The sequence below is a fragment of the Sus scrofa genome, chromosome 4 (genome assembly GCF_054392235.1).
Source record: "Sus scrofa isolate SSC_HxYL_T2T_F1_AM1 chromosome 4, Sscrofa_HxYL_maternal_Yorkshire_Landrace_v2.0, whole genome shotgun sequence".
Taxonomy (NCBI): Eukaryota; Metazoa; Chordata; class Mammalia; order Artiodactyla; family Suidae; genus Sus; species Sus scrofa.
The window spans coordinates 32,102,501-32,115,089 of NC_139386.1; the positions used below are offsets into that span (position 1 = coordinate 32,102,501).

Sequence of the window (12,589 nt, forward strand, 5' to 3'; positions counted from 1 at the left end):
GCTAGGCTCCTCTGGGAGCCACGGATCCACGTTTGGAGATGAGCAGGCAAATGAGGAGAGAGGGGGCAGAGAGAGTGTGACAGTGCGGAGGGGAGGGGGAGTGTGGGTGAGCGCTGGGTGGGTTGGGGGGGTGAGAGAATGGGAATTTGCAAACGAATGAACAAAAAGAGAGAAAAGGGGAATGGGGGGCACAAAAAGAAGGAAGAGAAGGAGGGAGGGAAGGGAGAGCGAGCAGAGGGGAGAGGGGAAGAGAGGGGGCGGCAGGCGCGGAAGGAGGAGCGCGCTCGCTCCCCGCTCCGCGGCTCGCGGGTCAGATACTCGAGCGCCGCCGCCGCGCCGCCGCCGCCGCCGCCGCCGCCGCCGACGCTCCGGGCCGCGCAGCTCTCGCTCTGCCGCGGGAGGTGGCGAGGCGCGGGAGGGAGGGGCGCGCCGGAGCTGTGGGGAGGGGGGGACTATTCCATCAGCAAAAGGAGGATTGGCTGCATCCAAAGCCAGTCCGGATGCAAACTAGGGCCCTGGCCTCGGTCGGGTGGGGTGCAAGGGAGCAAGGTCGGGGGTTGGGGGGACCGAGGGAGGCGTGGGGAGACCTTGGAGGGGGGCCACCTTCTGCAGTTGTCACCGCGTCAGCTCTGGGCATTTGCCAGAGCACCCCTCCTCCTCTTCGCGGCAACTTCTTTCAACAGCCCTCTCTGATGGACCCCAACTCTCCTCTTATATGCCTTGCCTATCCAGCGGGGCACAAAGAAATCTCAGTCTCCATAAACTTTGTGCTTCCAGTTATGCTGCCCCCTCCCCTAGTTTCCTCCCCCTCCCTTCCAGCTTTTTGGCAGGAAGGTTAGGCCACTGGCAAAATCCTCTGTGAGAGCCAGCTGATCACAAATGCCAACTGTGTGTCTTGGGGCCAGTTAAGTCCTCTCATCTGCTCAGGCTCTCAGGAGACCATTTCATTGCTCTCAAGGTTCCCAGGAGACCGCTGCGAACACGGACCATCCCCCTCTTGGCCCACACGGATGGGATGCTGAGCAGCGTCTTCACGGTGCTCTTTCTCACCTCGAGTTTTCATTTTAGATTGTAAAAAGTCCGAATTTGGAGCCAGGCCGAGATTTTTCTCACATCAGAAAGGAGGACCATCACCTAGGTGATTAACCCTTGTGGGAAATGAACCGCCTCTAATCAGAACACTAACTTTTTGAGGAAGTCTGTAGAAGTTCAGAGTTCCCACCCCAGCTCCGCAATCTTTCATGCTTTTAGTTGTTCTGCCACAGGGAAGCAGCCAGCAACTAATAAAAGATTTGATCTTGCCATAATTTCCCAAGCAGGTAAGCCCCAATAACTATTTCATGGTTCTTTAGCTTTCGAAGTTTTGTTTCATTCTTATTCAATTATTGTGTATGTGGTATGTTGGAAACTGCAAGCCAAAAGAACAAATTTTGAAGTGATTTGCATAGTTATTATTTTGGCCAAGTTTAATTGCTTGAAGCTACCTTAATTTCTCATAGATTCCTATACATTAAGTATTAAATATATTCTCCCAGGTTGACTTGAAGGAGTGTCTATCCAAGAGGCAGTGGAACTGGCTACTTTATGTAATCAGTATTTACTAATAATCTCCTCTGCAGTTAACATGTATCTACCAGATACTGCTGACTTTTACCCCCAGGTTGTGAGATCATCCATTCTGATCTGAAATCCTGCCCGGCTTTGTTCAGTTGACCAGCATCCCTGTAAGCCCCACCAAACTCCATATGCTAAAAGGGTCTGGAGGTCAGCAGAGAGCCTGGACTGATTGAGCATAATGTAGGATGCTCAGTGTGCAGGAGGCACTGTAATCAGTGTCATTTATAACCCCATCAGGACATCTTCTGGAAGGTATAAAGAGCTGGCCTGTGAAAGGTAAGGCTGAAAGAATCTTAATACAGAACTGAAAACCAACTGTGAATTTTATTACATTACCATTAGTACTATTACTATAGAGGTTGTCAGAATAGATAGTTCTTTGCAGTGGAAAATGCACTAAGTGGCAAAGTCCCTCCCCTGGAGAACCAACAAATTAAAGCCATAAGTACCATGAAAAACAGGGTTATTTGTGTTTGTGCTGTGGAATGAATAAGCAGACAGCACTGCAGATTTTTGTCTTCTTAATTTTCAATCCATTATAATTAAATTGGTATACTTAGAACTGGATTATTATACATTATGGTTTCTAAAGATCTTTTTACAGAACTGGCTGACTTTTTATATCACCCAAAAGGAATGCCCATTGGAATTAAAATATCATAACAGTTAGTGTTTCTTTTGGCATTTGAAATGGTTAAATATGCAAAGCAAAAGAGAAACAAATACATCTCAACTAAATATTCAGTTCAAAAGCTGAAAGTAGCAAAAGTCAGAGAATTCAAGGCAAGATTGATAAGATAACCAGATTGCAGTATTAAAAATTGGTTCCTCTAAATTTATAAATATATTATTATAGTCAATGAGTGAATTAAACTAAGAAATGTTATTCCATTTTGTGTTTTCCATCATTTTTAATGAGAATGCTAATGATATTTAAAGTTCAATTTTTCTTTTTCTAGTTTAAAACACTAAGGTTATAAAATAAAAAGAAAGTAAAACTTCTAAGCAGTTATCTCTGTCCAAATGGATATAGCAGCCCCAAGCCACAGCTACATGACTATCAAACAATGATTATGAAAACCACAAATGAGAAAAGCATCAGGGAATGATATTACAAAACCACAGCAACAAATGTATCTGTGATATTGAAAACCACAATTCACAACTAATATCCTATGTATCACAAATTACCATTTAACTATAAATGTGAAAATGTGTAACAATACAAAATTATCTCTCATTTACTTAAAAATGAATTATTCATTTTCCAAGACTCACTGATTTTACCCTGCATAATAGTTCTTGTTAAAAAGTTTCTTTTTTCCAAGACAAATCATTTTAAGTGACACAGGTAAGTTACTTTAAAAGGAGAAATTATGTAACTTTTAATAACATCTCCTCAAATGCTAAAAGAATTGATCTGAAGCCAGTGTGAAATAAAGGAACAGGAGTTCCCATTGTGGCTCAGTGGGTTAAGGACCTGATGTTATTTCTATGAGGATGCAAATTTGATCCCTGGCCTTGCTCAGTGGGTTAACGATCTGGCATTGCCATGAGCTGTGGTGTAGTTCACAGACACAGCTTGGATTTGGCATTGTTGCTGCCAGCTGCAGCTTAGGTTGCAAATGCAGCTCTGATCCAGTGTTGCTATGGCTGTGGTGTAGGCCACAGCTGCAGCTCTGATTCAACACCTGGCCCAGGAACTTCCATATACCAGTAAGAAAAAGAAAAGAAGAAAAAAAAAAAAAAAAAAGAAAAAGAAACATCTACTTCAGTCTAGCTTTCTTCAGGAATGAAAAATGATACACTAGAAACTTTATGGAAAAAAAAAAGCTTGAAGTATTCTATTGACCTTCAATGAGAATATAATTGCATATTCTTAGTCATTTTAGCTAGAAAATATACATCTGACAGTAAAATGAGATGCCAGTACCAAAACTACTTTAATATGAAACCAAATGTTTATTTTCAGTTGAATAAAACAATATTGTTTGTAAGTTTATAGCAATGCCAACTTTAATAAATTAAAATACAGAATGCCCAGTTAAACTTTAATTTCAAACAGGCAACAATAATTTTTAATATAAGTATATTCCATGAAATATTTGGTACATACTTATCCTAAAAAAAAAATTGTTTCTTATCTGAAATTCAGATTTAACTGGGCATCTTATATTTCATTTGGCAAACTTACAAGCTTAATATTTTAGTATTTTCATAAATTTATGTTTATAGTATTATTTACAGAAAAGGCAGAGAAACTCTAAAGCATTTTCTACAGATATAGATATACTTAATTCTTGACTATCATATTATTTAGGGAAGGCAAGGTAGAAAGAATAAATTTATATACAAAAATTCTTTATTTGGCACAGTACTGAAATGTGCTCTCAGTACAAATGGATTGCATTCAAGTCTGTCTCACTCTTGGATTTGTTTTTAAAATGTGTGTTTTTCCTCCAAGGGATCAACAAATTGATAAAGCAACCTCCCAGGCCACATCTTATTAGGCAGCAAGCTGCCTTCTTTATTATGGGAATAAACAATATTCAAAAGCTTCAGAAAGACTTAATTTTTTGCCCTTGTATCCTCACCAGAAATTGAATACAGTTTATCTGTCTTGATTCAAGATTGTGACACAGAATTGAACAAGAATGCAGTATGAAAATAGTGTCTAGTGTTTGTATATCTTTATAATTTCAGCAGGTTAAAAATAAAAATCAACAAATTCATCTAAATGACATTCCTATGTTATAACTATGAAAAGGACTATCTGTTTACTTGCAAAGGAGCCAAGAGTTTTGAAAACATTCAGTCAATCCAGATCGGAAGTTTAACTTGGTCTTCAGGTAGATAGTCAATCCCTTGACAGAAGCATGTATGTACGAAAAATTTACTAAAGGGCAGGTCTATTGAATTAATTCTTCAGATATTCAAAAATGTCTGCCAAAAAAATCTCTGAACCAATATGGCTTAGAAATGATTATTTTCTTTGTGTTAAATTTTACAATATACAAAAAAAAAATGTAGATGATTCAAGTTTTTATTCTTTCCAATCATTCTTTATGTCCAAGTTACTATTCTGATAGAGGGAAGTCATATGATGAACTCTATCACAGACACACACAAAAAATTGTTGCTAAGTCTGTATAATGCATAACACAACTCAAAGTATAAAATCAATATTGAAGGAGTAAGGCCCCCAGTTTTAGTAGACATCTGTTGATTTGGCCTGTCTAGCATCCATTCTCTCTTATTCTGGTAATAAGGCTGTACATTTTGACCACAGCTTCTCTTTGGTCATGTGATGCAAGTAAGGCCTTTCCCAATCGCTCAATCTCTGGCCAATTAGACTATTCCAGGTGTTTATATATAGTGATTGGCTCAATGGTTCAAATTGTTTCAATGAGAGCCAGCCCTGGGACTTTATCCTAAAACCATTGAAGAAAGGGTTTTATCATTTTGCTGGGTTTGCCATACTGAAGGAATGCAAAACTAATACTGCACTGCTGTTGGCCATCCTTGGAAGAAGAAGGTTCACAATTGTCTAAAACGGTGTCAACACAGAGTACTAATTTTGTGTTACTTTATCTCAGGATCTGAATTTGGGGAAATCCAAACTAAGACACCCATTAAATTCCAATATTACTTTGTTTTTGGCTCCATCAATATCACTTGTGTATCTTCATAAACATTAGAGTCTCGGTCATTTCTATTACATTGTTATCTTCATCTATTTGAGCAGGCTAATCTCTATGCCCCTTTGTAGTCTTGGCATAGATGTCATTTTTCCCAGGAAGACATCACTGATCTGAGATACCTCCATCTGAGTCTCAGTGAGATACCGCTTCTTAGTGCCATAACATCCTTTTCATCTGCATAATATCACTTGTTGCATTGTATTATATTGGCAGTTTACTTACATATAAATTCCATCCTCGCCAGTCCTCTCCCTGCCCCAATAAACCTAACTAGATAGTTTGTAAGGGCAAGAACTATGTCTGTCTTTTACAGAATTATATCCCCAATGCTGGACACATAGATGGTCTTAACATAATTGTTGAAAGAAAAAGTAAAGTCAGAATTATGCTGTTTTTTCCGGGGACTCCCAACATTCCTGGTCCTCATTCACATAGGCACGAGTATAGGAAGTGGCATGCTCCTGACAGTGGATGCTTGGTCCAAGGGGAGTATCCCAACTCAAATATGGCCAATCAAGTTCCTCCCTCAGGAATCTAGAGTTAGTATCAAGACTTTCATCTTTACATGGGCTAGTCTCTTGAAGGAAGGAGAAGTAAAACCTCTGGAATTATGGCATGGTTATCACCATGTAAACAGAGTAACAGTGATAGCTTGTCACTAGAGGGAAAAGAAATAAATGTCCTGAGATAAGGAGAGCTGGGAATATGAAATGGCATCCCATGTCCTGCCCATAACATCACCGAGGTTTTTATGTCTCCTTAAAACAAATTCTTATGTCTCCCCCCCTCCTTTCTTTTAAGAATCATTTTTTGGCCTAAATTAGCATTAGTTGATTCCTGTTACATTCAAGCCAAAATACAAAATTTGGCCATCCATGACTTAAGTTGCTTAACTATTTGACTTCCCCCTTGGTCCACAGTTCTGCTTTCCATGATTTCAGTTAACAATGGCCAACCATGGGCCCAAAGTATTAAATGGAAAATTCCAGAAAAAAAAAAAAAAAACACCAATTCGTAGGTTTTTAATTCTGTGCCTTTCTGAGTGGCATGAAATCTTCCACCTTCCAACCTCCCTTCTTGTAAAAACACTTTGCTCAGTGAATCCCACAGGTTAGTCACCTAGTAGCCATCTCAGTTATCACATCATATGCCAAGGTATCACAGTGCCTGTGTTCAGGTTACCCTTATTTTAGTTAGTAATGGCCCCAAAGCACAAGAATAATGATGCTCAAATTCAGATATGCCAAAGAGAAGTCTTAAAGTCATTCCTTTAAGTGAAAAGGTGAAGGTTCTTGACTTAATGAAGAAAACAAACAAACAAACAAAAAAAACTGTATGCTAAGTTTGTTAAAAAGGAAAAAGAAATTCATGATAGTGTTTCTGTCACACCTCAAATTGCAAATGTTATGACTACAGGGCAGGATAAGTGCTTAGTCAAGATGGAAAATGCATTAAATTTGTCCTAGAAGGTATTTTGAGGGAGAGAGAGGCCATATTCTCATAACTTTATTATAGCATGTTATAATTGTTATATTGTATTATTAGTTATTGTTATTTATCTCTTACTGTGCTTAACTTATAAATTAAACTGTATGTATGTATAGGAAAAGATACAGTATATATAGAGCTAAGTAATATACGCAGGTTGAGGCATTCACTGGGGGCCTTGGAATATATTGCCCACAGATAAGGGCATAAGTGGAACATATTCCCCACTGTACTTAGAAATATCAGTTTAACTGAATTTTCTATTTTCCTCCAGAAAGGCTACATAAAAGTATTGTATTAGTCAGGGTTCTTCAGAGAAACAGAACCAATAGTATATATCCAGAGAGAGAGAGATAATAGAAAATTGACTCACATAATCACAGAGGCTGAGAAGTTCCTGGACCTTCAATTGGCAAGCCAGAGACCCAAGAAAGCCACTGATACAGTTCCAGTCTTGAATTTGAGGGCCGCTGAAGCAGGAGAGCTGATGATGCAAGTTCCAGTCTGAGTCCGAGTCTGAAGGCAGGAGATTACTGATGTTCCAGCTGGAAAATAACCCCATAGAAAGAGGGCGTTCTCACTTTTTCTTTTTGCTCTAGTCAGGTCATCAGTGGTTTGGATGAAGTCCATCCATTTTGGGGAGGGCAGTCTGCTTTTCTCAGTGTACCAATTCAACTGTTAATTTCATCTAAGAACACCTTGACAGACACACCCAGAATGTTTGACAAAATCGCTGAACAATCCTTGGGCCCCGTCAAGTTGGCACAAAAAATTAACCATCATGAGCACTTCTGATGATCTTTTATTTTTTTTTTCCAGAGCAACCCTGAAATGGCCAAGAACTCATGAATTTTAAGTGGGAATTCCACAATTTTAACATAGATAAATAAGGATGTTATCATTTACTGATTTGGGGTATTCACTTCAATCAGGGCTGATTCTTGGGGATGAAAAGAGTAGCATTTTCAAATTCAGAGTTGCTCAAGGGCATTATGACTGATTGACATGCACATCTATATCCTTCCTATTACATGTATCCTGGCCCCAGATGTCTGATTTTATTTTCAACTTTACTTTTCCACATTTGAATAACCATCTAACAGATTACCTTGCACATAAATTTTATGAATGTTGTTATAATTTGCATGAATAATGTTTATACTTCTGTGGTAGATTTTATTTTCCAACATATAACTTTTGCCATAAATTCCTAAATGCAATAGAAGAAATTAAACGGCTTCTTGAGAATACTTCCTATGTGTATAGACTTAATCAAATCACTTATCTTTGCTTTTATCTACTTGTCAAAGTGTATTAAAATAATGCATCAGGAGTGAATTTAGGGTGAACTGAAGATGTCGGATTATGAATAACCATGCTAGGGCATACTGATAATGAAATCATCTAAAAGAAGCTGAAAAGGATAATTATATTACTTTCAAATGTATCTTGTAATAAAAATTAAATTATATGACTAATATACTCCTTTAAAAACTATTTTTATTTTTTATTACACAAATAGATGTACATAGAATTAAAGGTCAAATATCTTTTCAAGGCTTATAATAAAAATTAGCAGTTTCTTGTCTTACTCAACATCCCAATGACAGTTCCTGCTCCCAAAGGTATAATCATTGTCAAACCTTTTCAGCCAATTCTCCTGATGTTCACTTCATATTTCTAAATAACATGCTTTACTACTTTACAGAGTTTATTAGTTTTAATTTATTATATTTACTATATTATGTATATTATATTTATGTATTACTGACCATGTGATAATTTACTATGAAAATATGAAGATATAATACCCTTACAGCCCTAATATTCATGTTATTCAAAAATTTTGTTAAACCAAAAGTTCATGTTTTATTAATGGTTAATCTATATAGGATATGATGATTAAATTTTCTTTTGTTATCTTTGTTTTCTTTAAAGTTAATGATTTCTTTGTCATTTTCTCAGTGTTCCATGGCCTTTTACTATTTTATCCCCCAATTATTTGCCAGTGTAATACAGTCAAGTACATTATTACATCAATATATTCAAAGACAGATAAATTAGCTGGTAATTTTGTTTCCCACATTAAGGTGTCCTTCTCGGAAAGTTTCACCCATCTGCTCGAGTCAAGATGGACCGCTCTGTGATTAAAACTTCCTTTTCATCACCTCCTGAGAATTCCCTTAACTTTATCCTGTGTTATTCTAGATTTCCTGAATATTTTATATTCCTCCTTCATGGTTTACTACTCCTTTTCTTTTCTCTTTCTCTCTTTTTCTCCCTTTCTTCTGTTTCTTCCATCCTCCTTCCTCCCTTTCTTCTTATTGTTTTTGCTGTTTTGGAGTAAAATTTCTTGTAGCTTCCAGAGAAAATGTATATACAAAGTAATTTTTTTTTGAGATTTGGCAAAACTAAAACATTCTTTATTCTCCTTTCATACATGACATATAGTTTTGAGAGGGTGTAGAATTCTCAGGTGGAAATTATTTTCCATGACTTTTTCTTTATTTTTCCAGTTTTATTGAAATATAATTTACATATAACACTATATAATTTTAGGACTATAACATGATGACTTGATACACGTGTTGTTAAATGATTACCACAATAGTTAGTTAACACCTTCATCACTTCACATAATTACCGTGTGTGTATGTGATAAGAACACTTAACATTTACTCTTAGCAACTTCCAAGTATTCAATATAGTACTGTTAACTAGTTACCATGCTGTACATTAAATCCTCAGATTTATTGTATAATTGGCAATGTGTTCTCTTGAACCTACATTTTCCGATTTCCTCCATTCCCCAATGCATGAAAAACACCATTCTACTCTGAGTTCAGCTTTTTAAAATTCCACACACAAGTGATATAAAGTATCTGCATTTTTTCTGCCTGATGTATTTCACTTAGCATAATGCCCTCAAGGTTTATACATCTTGTCCCAACTGGAAGGATTTCCTTCTCAGGTTGAATAATATTCATATATACAATATTCATATATATTCACATACATATCCATATATAGTCACATATACATATGTGTGTATATACACAAACTGTACATACACAAACTGTACATTTCCCAGTAGCATTTATGGAAAAGACTATCCTTTCTCCGTTGAGGATTCTTGACTCCCTTGTCAAATATTAGTTGAAACTAAATGTAGAATTAATTCCCTGCCTCTAGATTTTGTTCTCTTGCTCTATGGGTCTGTTTTTTATGCCAGTACCATACAGTACCATACTGTAGTCAATCACAATAGCTTTGTAACCAGGATATGTGAGGCATCCAGCTTTGTTCCTCCTTCTCAGAAATGCGTTAACTCTCTCTGAGATCTTTTGTGGTTCCATATGAATTTTAGAAATTTTTCAGTGAAAAAATGTCACTGGAATTTTGATAGGGATTGCACTGAATCTATAGATGGCTTTGAATAATATGAATATTTTAAAAATATTAATTCCTCCAATTCATGATCATGGGATAACTTTTCATTTATTTTTGTCTTCCATTTTTTTCATCAGTGTCATAAACTTCAGTGTACAGGCATTTTGCTTCCTTGGTTAAATTTATTTCTAAATTTTTTTTGGATGCTATTGTAAATGGAATTATGTTTTTTTTTTCAGACAGTTCATTGTTAGCATATAGAAACGAATATCATTTTTGTATATTAATTTTATACACTACAACTTCACTAAATTAATTTATTAGGTCTAATGGATTTTTGATGGAGTCTTTGCCTATCATCTGCAGAGACAATTTTATTTCTTTCTTTCTGATTTGGATGCCCTTTATTTCATATTCTTCCCTAATTGTTCTTGCTAGAACTGTAAATAATATGTTGCAAAGGAATGGTGATATCGTTTGTAATATGTCCTCTTTTCATTTCTGATTTTGAGTCTTTTTTCTCTTAGTCCTTATTATTTCCTTTATTCTGCTAATGTTGGGCTTAGTTTGTTCTTCCTTTTCTAATTCCGTGAGGTGTAAACTTAAGTTTTTAGAGGTATTTCTTTTGTTTAATGTAGGAATTTACCACCATGAACCTTCCTCTTAGTACTACTTTTGCTGCATCCCATAGTACCTCTTTTTCTGTATCATGTAAGTGGTGGCATGTTGAGTTTCAACTTTTGTTTGTTTCAAAATACATTTTGATTTTTCTTTTGATCCTTTCTTTACCCATGGGTTGTTTAGAAGTGGGTTAATTTCCAGGTAGTTGTGAATTTTCCAATTTTTCTATTGTTATTGATTTATACAAACTAAACCATTGTATAGTTTCATTCTTTGTGGTCAGAAGAGATACCATTGTGGTAAGATTTCAAACTTAAATTTGCTAAGACTTGTTTGTGACCTAACATATGATATCTTCTGGAGAGTTTTGTGTGCACTTGAGAGGAATGCACAGTGTGTTAATGTTGGACAGAATTTTCTGTATATATCTGTTAGATACATTTCATCTAAAATATAATTTAAGTACAACAATTTCTTATTGATTTTCTGTCTGGATTATCTATCCATTGTTGAAACTGGAATATTGGATATTGATGTCCTTTGATGTTCTACTACTATTGTTTTGTTGTCTATTTCTCCCTTCAGATCTGTTAGTACTTGCTTAATATGTTAGATCCTCTTATGTTGGGTGCATATATATTTATGATTGTTATGGTTTCTTGATATATTGACCCCTTTATCATTATATAAGCATTATGAGCTTATATAATAATAAAGGGGCCATTGTATAAGTATTATGAGCTTGTCTCTTCTTCAGCTTTTGTTTTTGTTTGTTTGCACAGTGTGCTATGGTTTGATGTGGGATCTAGTTCCCAGACCAGGGATTGAACCCAGGCTCATAGTGGTGAAAATGCTGAGTCCTCACTAGACCACCAGGGAACTCTCTTTTGGTACAGTGCTTGACTTAAAGTGCATTTTGTCTTTTATAATATAGCTACCCTTGCTCTCTTTAGGATTTCACTTGCATAGGGTATCTTTTTTTCCATCCCTTCAGTTTGAGCCTGTGTATATCCTTAAAGCTGAAGTGAGTCTCTTGTAGGTAGCATACAGTAATTTTTTAAAAATCTGTTCAACTACTCTAAGTGTTTTGTTGGGAGAATTTAATCCATTTACACTTAGAGTAATTACTGATATGTAAGAAGTTACTAATACCCTTTTACTTATTGCTTTCTGGCTTTTTTTGTAGTTTCCTTTTTACTTTCTTCCTTTCTTGCTGTCTTTCTTTATTGATGATTTTCCTTGGTGATGTGCTTTGATTTCCTTCCCATTATCTTTTGTGTATCTACTGTAGGTATTTGTTTTGTGGTTATCATGAAGTTTACATAAAACCTCTTATAAATATAACAGTCTGTCTTAGCTAATAGCAACTTAAGTTGGATCACTTTCAATAACTCTGCCTTTTTATCCTCCCTTTTAATTTTTGATGTCACAATTTACCTCTTTTTATATTGCCTATTTGTTAACAACTTATAGCAGCTATAGTTATTTTAACATTCCTTCCCCTTAGTCTGTATACTATAGTTAACTGGTTAACACACACATTATATTAAAAAATTAGAGTTTTAAAATCTTACTATATACTTACATTTACCAGTGCTCTATGTTTTCATATATCTTCAGGTTAATATTAGTGTTCCTTTAAGCATTTCTTGTAAGGCAAACGTAGTGGTGATGAACTTCCTTAGCTTTGTTTGTCTATAAAAATCTTTATTGCTCCTTCCTTTCTAAAAGACAACTTTTCCAGATAAGGTATTCTTGGTTGAATGTGTTTT

The 12,589-nt window shown here is 36.1% G+C and overlaps 1 long non-coding RNA gene across 3 annotated transcripts in view; it reads right to left on the minus strand.

The window, feature by feature from the left end:
• Nucleotides 1-3,559: 3,559 nt before the first annotated feature.
• LOC110260243 (uncharacterized) overlaps nucleotides 3,560-12,589 on the minus strand; it is a 585,810-nt gene continuing 576,780 nt past the window's right edge. For 2 of the 3 annotated variants that reach the window (XR_014843510.1, XR_014843511.1), the window contains one exon: nucleotides 5,267-7,351. This is a non-coding gene — a long non-coding RNA (uncharacterized LOC110260243). Of the gene's footprint in view, nucleotides 7,352-12,589 lie in introns of all 3 variants that reach the window. The other variant, XR_014843512.1, reaches the window with a different exon arrangement.